The sequence below is a fragment of the Zosterops lateralis genome (genome assembly GCF_965231275.1).
Source record: "Zosterops lateralis genome assembly, chromosome: 6".
Lineage (NCBI taxonomy): Eukaryota > Metazoa > Chordata > Aves > Passeriformes > Zosteropidae > Zosterops > Zosterops lateralis.
This window is the reverse complement of record NC_139761.1, coordinates 52,205,029-52,213,904: the sequence shown is the minus strand read 5'-3', so window position 1 is coordinate 52,213,904 and position 8,876 is coordinate 52,205,029.

Genomic DNA, 8,876 nt, shown 5'->3' with positions numbered 1-8,876 from the left:
GAGTAGAGGGATAGCTGTGCTCACCAGGCTGGGCCCACTGAGGTTCAGAGCCCAAAAAAGAGTGGTTTTGGGACCTTGATGGGCTCCTTTCTGTGTTGCTTGGGACGGTAGTTTGAAACCTGTTAGTGCCTTTCTGCACACACTGCACTTGCATGGCTTGAGCTGTCACTGTAACAGGCAAAGCTGCTCTTGGGCAAATTCAGGGGCCCCACCATGGTTTGGGTCAGCAGCCGTGGCTTGCACAGCTACAGCCACTACAAAGCCAAAAAGTCCAATTACTGCAGTGCTTTGATGGGTGGAGGAAACCACTCCTCTGCTGTGGTGGCTGCACTTGCAGCTGCTCTGTGGTTCTCCTGGAAGCTTCAGCAGCTGGAGCCCTCCTCTGCAGGAAAAGTCTATCTGTAACCAGACACTGCCTGTCCATTTCAAAGAGCTCCAGAAGAGGAAAGGAGATGTTTTTGTCACACCACTGACTCTCTTCAGGAGAGCAGGAGAGTTAAACCCTTAAAAGTCCTTTTAAATGTCAGGATGATGTAAGGTACCTGTGTCCCACCCTTCTTGGGTGTTCTTGGCTCCACTGTCCTTGACCCCAGTAATTTCAGTACTATTTGTTTTGAGTAATTTTGGTTTTGCTGCTGCATGTCCCTGTGAATAAGAAACAATGTTTCTATTGGCAGCAGTCAGTTCTCCATCCACCCATGTCTCCTCCTCAAGTACAATAAAAGTGCAGAACAGGCTCTCAGGCTCTGACCTTTCCAGTGAGTGTGCACTTCATCACCCAAGTGGACTGAGAGCAGCATTCCATCCTTTGAATGTTGATGTGTCCATGCCAATGGCAGAAGGCACAAGGTTGGTGTCTAGGCTTTGAAGGCACCTCAGGATCTGGATTTGGAGGTTTGGTTGATGACACTCATAAATCCAGCTCCAACTTCTGTAAATTGAGCACTGACTGTGTGAAATCACTGGGAGCCCTGCCATGCTTATTTGGGCATGACAGCTTCACACTCATAATTTCCTGGGTTTGAGATTCAGTATTTCTATCCCAACAAACTTTAAGTAGGGAGAAGCGGATTATTAATAAGGTTAGCTCTCCAGGGCTTGGTGTTTTTTTCTTTGCATGTTGCCGTTTCTGGGAACTCCACATTGCAAAGCTCTGGACCAAAGGTCCTCTCAGGTTTTAAAAAGCTAGAAGGGTTCCTGCAAGTCTGTGGGAGGCATCCTTCTGGCATCCTCATGTGCTTGGCTGCAGTCTTCATGCCTCCTGGGGAATGAGTGAGAATCCAGCCTTCTGCATGCAGTGTCAGAATGCCTGCTAGCTTTAAAGTTAAGGCGTTTTTAAATGGCTAAAATGTTTTTGCTTAAGAAGAATCTCCCAAGAAGGATGTCTGCTGCAGATGAGAGGACTGCACTTCCCATAAGCTCCTTCAAAGTCTGATGGAATTTTTCTGCTAGATCTGTAAGCACACCCTATCAAGTTCTGAGTTATAAGAAAATATCTCTGAGTTCATATTTCAAGACCATTTGTTCACTATAATTTGTTTATGCTTCACTGAAATACTGAATTGCTAAATTCATAACATCTGCTGATGCCACTGCCTGCAAAAGGTAGAAGCTGTCACTTACCAGGAGTGTGAATAGACATGCTGGATGGCTGTGAGATGCCTAGTTTATTTTTCTTTGGTACTGCTCAACAGACACAGTTTTCATCTTGCAATTTCCTAGAACCAAAAGCAAGACCAGCCCTTGCATCTCCCTCACTCCTCCTTCATGGCCTAGAAAGGGAAGTGTAGTGCTGCTGTTCATAGGGGAGCACAGCTCTGTGGTGACAGGGCTGCCTGGAGACTAAAAATCCTTCTGGGATCAGGTGTCTGCCCCGTGGCATCTTCAATTCCAGGCTCTGGGTTCCTTTTCCCAGATGGGACACTCCCAGTCCATGCTGGAGTAGCTGCTTCTTGGTGCATGACTGTAGCAAGATAATTATCTTCTAACATGAGATTCTTGCTTGGGCTGTGCCCTGAACATAGCTTATTATTATTCCAGAACAGAAAAGTATGTATGAAGTACATACCTCTACAGTATATATAAAAAACATACCTAAAACATACCTACCTGAACAGAAATGTACTGATGCTGTTTGCAAGTGGAATGAAGTGAGGCTGGGGGAATTGCTTTGTTGTTGTATGCTTACCTGGGTCTTGTTTCCTTTTTTTCCTTGCCCTTAAGGAAGGCAGTAAGAGCCTACATTGGAGAAAAGAACCCTCTGAACTTCTTGTCAGGGTCACATAGTGGTTACATGATAAAAAAGGAATGTATCTCCTTGAGCAGACCGTGACTTGCTTGACCTGGTGAAATGTTAGGGCCTATGATCCCATGAGAATCAGACAAATTGTGGAATTTGGACTTTTTCCTATGCATCCACATTATTCTGGTCAGATGTTCCCTTCCCAGTGCCATTGCTTCTATGTGATCCTGCACAAATCCCTAAATTTCTCCAGTTCTTCACTCTTCTGCTCGGTAAAATACAGAAAAGTTTCATTTATTCCTGCCTTACAGGGTTAAAGAGTGGCTGGTGTGCACCGTGTGGTGTGATGCCCTGATGAAAGCTGTGGTGTAAACTCTGATAATGCAGCATGCCCACACTGAAAAGCATGCAGCCTGGAGAGCTAGACATACTTTCTTCTCACTTGCTGAGAAGACAAGCCTTTCAACATGCTTTGTTTTTGGATTTTGATCTTTAACCTTGATACTTATGATGGCTGGAAGAGGGAGAGGTTTGGCAAGTGTCTTTCTGGTAGAGATTAACCAGACCAGGAGCAGTGGAGCAGCTGGGGGGGATCCCAGCTCTTTCTTGAACAGCACACCTAGCCCAAGAGTAAAGCCTGTGTCATGTCAACAAGAAAAGATCTGCCTCCACTTGGCAACAAAGTCTGTAACACTAAACTTGCTTTCTTGCTGTTCTTTCTCTCTGCACTGTTGGTATTTTCTTCACTTTCCTATGACAGCTCTCTTGTCCAGGCACAAGGAGGGTCACCACTGTGTTCTTTTAACAACCTGGAGATGAGGAAGTGATGCTACAAGTTCATCCTTTTACAGCATTTAAAATTCCTTCATTACTCCCTTGTGAGAGGGGAGAAAATGATGTGGAGGCATTTTGGGGCTTCGTTTTGACCTTGATTTGCCAAGGTGTAGAAACTACATGAAGCAGCCCAGGGTTTTAGTTTCATTTGTTCTGTGCTCCGGTTTCGTCACTTTGGAAATGTAAACAACGCACAGAGTATCTTGTTGCAACATCTTCCAATAAGAGCAGCATAAAATCACCCTGGCTACGTGACTCTCTTAGATCCCTGCTGCCTGTAATATTCCTTCTGATGAAGTAATTCCAAAGTGCATGGGCAAATCAAGAGGTTCTTGATCTCTCCCGATGCCATAGTGGCATCTACCGTAGGAAAGACAAAGCCTTGGCCCCCTGCCTGCAGTGGTCACCTGCACTCCTGCACCTGGACTGTCAATACAGAATTTTGAAAGCAGCTGATACCTTTATAACACTGAGGGAAGGGCTGCTCTGCTCCTTGGCTTGCCCCAGGGGAGGGACAGGGAGCACAGGCAGGGTCCATCCCTCCCGGGCTGGCTCCTGGATATGCAGAGGAATGTTCTCCAGGCATGTTGTGAATGATTCACACCTACATCCCCCAAAGGCTCTTTCTCGGTGAGGTTTTGCATGTGTCTGAGCAATTTCCTGGGCAAAGCTCTTCAACTGTAAATCTTGTAGTTGTCTTTTTACCGACAGTGCTACAGTCATAAACAAGTGACAGATCTCACAATTGATGCCAGCACATGACTGGCCTCCTTCACTCTAAAATAAGTAATTGCATGGTCTTGTGAGGGCGAATATGAGGAAAGAGATTCTGAAATACTAAGCACTTGAGGGGATTAGCAAAAAATGCAAACGTTTGTCTTTCAGGTTAATAGCCCCTGTGGATGCTGTCATTCTGCCCCTGGGAACCTGTGGGTTGGCATCAAGGATGTCTCTGAGCGTGTTGAGAGCAGTTAAAGTATTATTAATATGGGCCACATTCCATGGATGTGCAGCTCTGAGGTGCTGAGGACACCCTTGTTAAAATCCTGGCAGATCATCACAAGCATCTTCCGTGCTTTTGGCCTGAGGGAGGTGTTCCTTTATGAGCTGCATTAGTCAGGAAAAAAGGGGAAGGTTTCAAAAACAAAACCAAAGTTCAAACTCTGCAGAAAAAAAAAAAAAAAAAAAAAAAAAAAAAAAAAAAAAAAAAAAAAAAACCACCACCACTTTTTAAACTGGGATGTTATGGGGCATGTAATTGCAGGCATGTGCAAAGGCACAGTGAGTGTTGAGGAAGCTTTGCCGAGAAGGGAGCTCTCAAGCTTCTTGCATGGTTGACAAGTACTGACTCCTCTGTTAAAGACCTGCACTCTGCCAGGAAGCTTTCCAGCTTGAAGTGGACATGTTCCTACCACTGAGATAAAACAGCTTACTGAACTTCAATGAACTTGCAGAAAGTATCTTAATTTTTTTTGCTCTAAAAGCCTTTTCACCATGCAAGTGAATGGAATGCGTAGGACTTATGACTAATGGCAAGAAACTTCAGAGCAGAATGAGGGCATTGCACAGTCACAAGTCTGTTTCTCTGCACCTGGCCTGTCCAGAAGGCTGCTCAGGGGTATCCTCTGTGGTTGCAGCTGCATGAGGAACCTGCTGAGAAGTGTTCATGTAGCAGGTACCAGTTGTGCCTGCTCTTCAGTGGGGAGACTCAGGGGCTGGGTGAACACATCAGGAGCAGTGTCCTGTGCAGTCCTACTCTCCCAGTCCCCCTCCTGCCAGCAAGGGTCAAACATTCATACAGGTGCATGTTAATCCTCTGGAAAGGGAACAGGCAGGACAGCAATTTAGAAAGCGTTGTCCAGTTACACTAGAGCTTTATCTCTGTTGTGTATTTATTTTGAGCAAGAGTGATGGAGGCAGGTTTAAATAAGAGCATGCTTAAAGTTCCTCTGTGCTTCGTAATAAGTGCTTTCAACCCCAGCTCTCGTGTATGGAAAAAGAAGTCCAAATAAAATGTAATTATAGCATAGAGTTAGCTTTTCTCTCCACTTCAAAGCTTGGAATCTGGTTGCTTTTACAGTTTGTAAAAATTCATAACATTGTCAGGCTTGGTGAAGCAATACCCACTTTCTGTGTAGCTGAGGACCTTCATTCCACACTGTTTTCTTCAGAGGAGGGAATTGCTGACCACTGTCAGCACTGTAAAGACTCAAGTGGTCCTTGGAGTGGTCACCAGTTCAGGCAGTCCACGGAGGTCACTCTGAGGGTCAGTGGAATGCAAAGCCAAGCAGGCAGGGCTGAAGTTTGAATATTGCTGTGGGTTTTATGCCAAAATTTCCTGGTGGTGACTGGGACAGCAGCTGAACCTGTGGCTCTGCTCTGGTGCTGGTGACAGTCCTGTTTCCAGCAGGAGGCTGGGCTCAGTGACACTCCCTGGACCTGTGTTTTGTGGCAGTCCATGGAGGTCACTCCGAGGGTCAGTGAAATGCAAAGCCAAGCAGGCAGGGTGCAGAAACAGAAGGAATAATTACAACAGCATCAGGCCACAAAGGGGTGTTGAGGGGTGGCCCTTGGGTTCATGAGCTTGTACAGACACTGGGGTTTGCCTGCTTCCACCATGGTAAGCTGGAAGTGAAAAGATGTACTGCTCGAACTCAAGAGAGATCAGCCTCCTGGATTTATAGCTGTTAAAGTTTCTCTGTTCAGAGCAATCCAAAAAGATTGGTGTGCTTTGGATGAGTGTGTTCCTGTTCATATTTCAAAAAAATGCCTACCTCTTAAAGGACCTTCTGCATGCTGCTAGAAAGTGCCTGGGAAGGGTCTTTATGCATTTGTATAAATAACATATTATATATATTTAATAGAAATACATAAAAATACAACATTGCTTATGTTGTATCTGCCATCTGATTTTGAATAAATCAGCACAAACAGAGGAGAAAATGTTTCCTATTTTAAATCTCTTTGATTACTGGCCTGTGAACAGTTTATGAATCCAGTTGGCCCACTGTAAATCTGGGAGGGATTCTTTGGACAAAGTACCTAGTGTATTTTGTACTATTTTAGCTGAAAACAAGTCATCTTTTTAATTATCACTTTGAAAAGATGTCCACTGGCTAAATTCAGCAGAATTTTACATGCATGTTTGGGGGTGTTAAGAGCAGCCTGGAAAAAAACACCACTTGCTCTGAAGAGAAAACTTTAATCAAGATAAAGGGAAATTATTTGGGATTGATACTGACCTGTTAGTTATTCCTGGAGGGCAAATAAAGTGGGAAAAAATCAGTTCTGCGCCACAGCCTGTGTTGGTGACTAGGGGATGGTCATGCTCAGCTCACTGCACAGAAAAGAGAAACTACAGAACAGGGGTTCCCTCGTTCTCTCTGACGCATTTGCAGGAGAACTGGGTGGCTCACCACATGAAGTCTGAAAAGCTTGGGACCATCACCCCCATTCTCCTCCCTGGGCCTCCAGATGGGTATAATGCTGTGCTCCCAACCACTGTCCAGCACCCCATGAACATGCTGGGCCTGGGGGCAAGTAAGAGCTGTCCTGCACAGGAAGCAGTGCCACATTTGCAGCCTTCCAGCAGTCGGTGGCAGCACAAGGGTATGTGTCCCCAGCAGCTGTGCTGGCTGCAAGCCACCACTTTGGCAGGACAGGAAGCCACAGCTCAGCAAAAGGCAGAAGGGAAGAGCCAGCCCAGGGGAGGGAGGGTGATGGTGTGCTGGGCTGGCAGGAAGGGATGTGCATGGAGCAGTTGTCCGACCAAGGCAGCATCCCACAGGAGATCTGGGCCATGCTCAGAGTGCATTTGCTCAGCCTCTGCCAAAGGCAGGCTCGGGGACCTCGCTGTGTCCCCAGGGCCCTGCTGGGACAGTGGAGCGGATGCTCAGGGCTCTGCTGGAGCAGAGCTAAGCCCAACAGCACACAGCTGTTTGACCATCATAGAAAGCCTGACTACGGAGAGGAATTTTCCTTGTTGATTTGTATGATTTTCTTTGGAGAGCGATGGTCCTTTGGGCTCTCTGCTTTTTCACTCATCTGTTTAAAAAGCCCCATTTTGGGACATCCCAATTCTTTCAGCCAAGAAAAGCTGGATTCTGCTCCTGGCTTGCTCAGAAATGGTTGCTCAAGAGCAAAATGAAGCATTCCTGTCAGGAATTGGATGCACAACATCCAATGTGCTCCTGGGGTCAGAGGAATAGGTCTTAGGCTCACAGAGAAATCCTCCTCATGGCAGAGCATGACGTCAGTGCAGAAAGGGCCCATCCAACTCTGCATTCCGAGAGGAAACACAGCAGCCAGGTGATACATCCAGCAACAGGCCAGCTTAATAAACTTCCTGCTCAGCTTGAGGACAGAATAAATAGTTCCATGATTTCTGCTTGACACAGCCAAATTGCACACCTCTCTGTATTGCAGAGCTGCTCTGATTAAGGGACTGTCAACATTTCCCATCTGGATGGATGATTTAGCTGCTTTCCTTCACATCAGGGCGTTTGACTTACCCAGTGCTGCTACAAGACTCTGCTTTTACGGAATATAATTTTCATCCACTGGCTATGTCATCCTTGGGCTTGAAAAAGGAGTTTGAAGCAGTATTAGAGTAGAGGGATAATGAATATTTAAACACATAATTTTGCAAACCCCTGGAGAATAAGAAGAAACTTAGAAGCGGACACACACAGAGTGTGGAGATGGCAAACATTCCCCCCTCCTTGCCTTTAGCTTTAAAAGGATCCATGGGATTGAACTATTGTTCATTAGTGTCTGTCCCCCCAGCTTTCTGCTCTGTGCTGGATGCACAGTGTTTGTATAGAAAGCAAACTTATTGCACTGTGTAAAAAGATTCAAATGCAAACATTTAATTAACATTATCTGTTCAGAAGCATTGTTAAACAACCTTTCTGTGCCAAAGCTGAAGGAAACTTTGAAACTGGAGGTTGGGTTTTCTGTTCTGCTGACCAGTGCCATGGATTGATGTGCTGTTGATACAACCGCTTTCTCAGGTTTCATGTATGGAAGTCTGTGATGGAGCAGTAACTTCATTAATTTGGACCATACTGATTCAGTTGAATGCTAATATTTTGACCTTATTCCCTAGGAAATATTCTTCCTGGTGCACAGACTTGGAAAGTGTGGCCATCTCTGCATTCTGAGCCACATTTATGACAAACTTTCAGAAAGAGAATATTTCACGCAAGTGGTGATTGTTAAGACTTTTTGTTTTAACAGAAAAAGGTATGAGTTCTCATTGCTCTGTAGCTTCGGATTGTTCCTCTGTATTTTTCAGCACCCTGAGGTGTACAGTTCTGCCAGGCCTCTAACACAGGAGGGACAAGGATGTGAGTTCTGTGTGCAGCTGACCACACCTGAGCTTGACACAATCCTGAGCCTCACACCCCAGCACAGAGGATAAAGATGAAGAGGTACTTAAAAAAAAACCACCTTAAATACAAAGGTGTTTAAGCAAAGAGCTCCTTTAGTGGCTTTGTGCATCCAAAGCCCCATGGTGGATCCAGCAGGCTCTGTTAAGTAGGAAAGGAGTGTGGAGAAGCTGAACAGTGGTTATGCATTGACTGACCCACATAGCCTAACTCAGTGGTCACTGAGGTGGAATCTGCCTGGTTATCTCAAGGAGGAGGAAGAAACTGGGCTAGGAATTATGTTTTGTGAAAATACAATACAAATTCCTAACCCAGTTTTCAGCTGGGAGAACATGTTATTGTTGAACAATTGATACCACTTCGTGGAAGCTTATTTTCTGTGCCTTAAGGGAAATTCAATTAAGTAAACT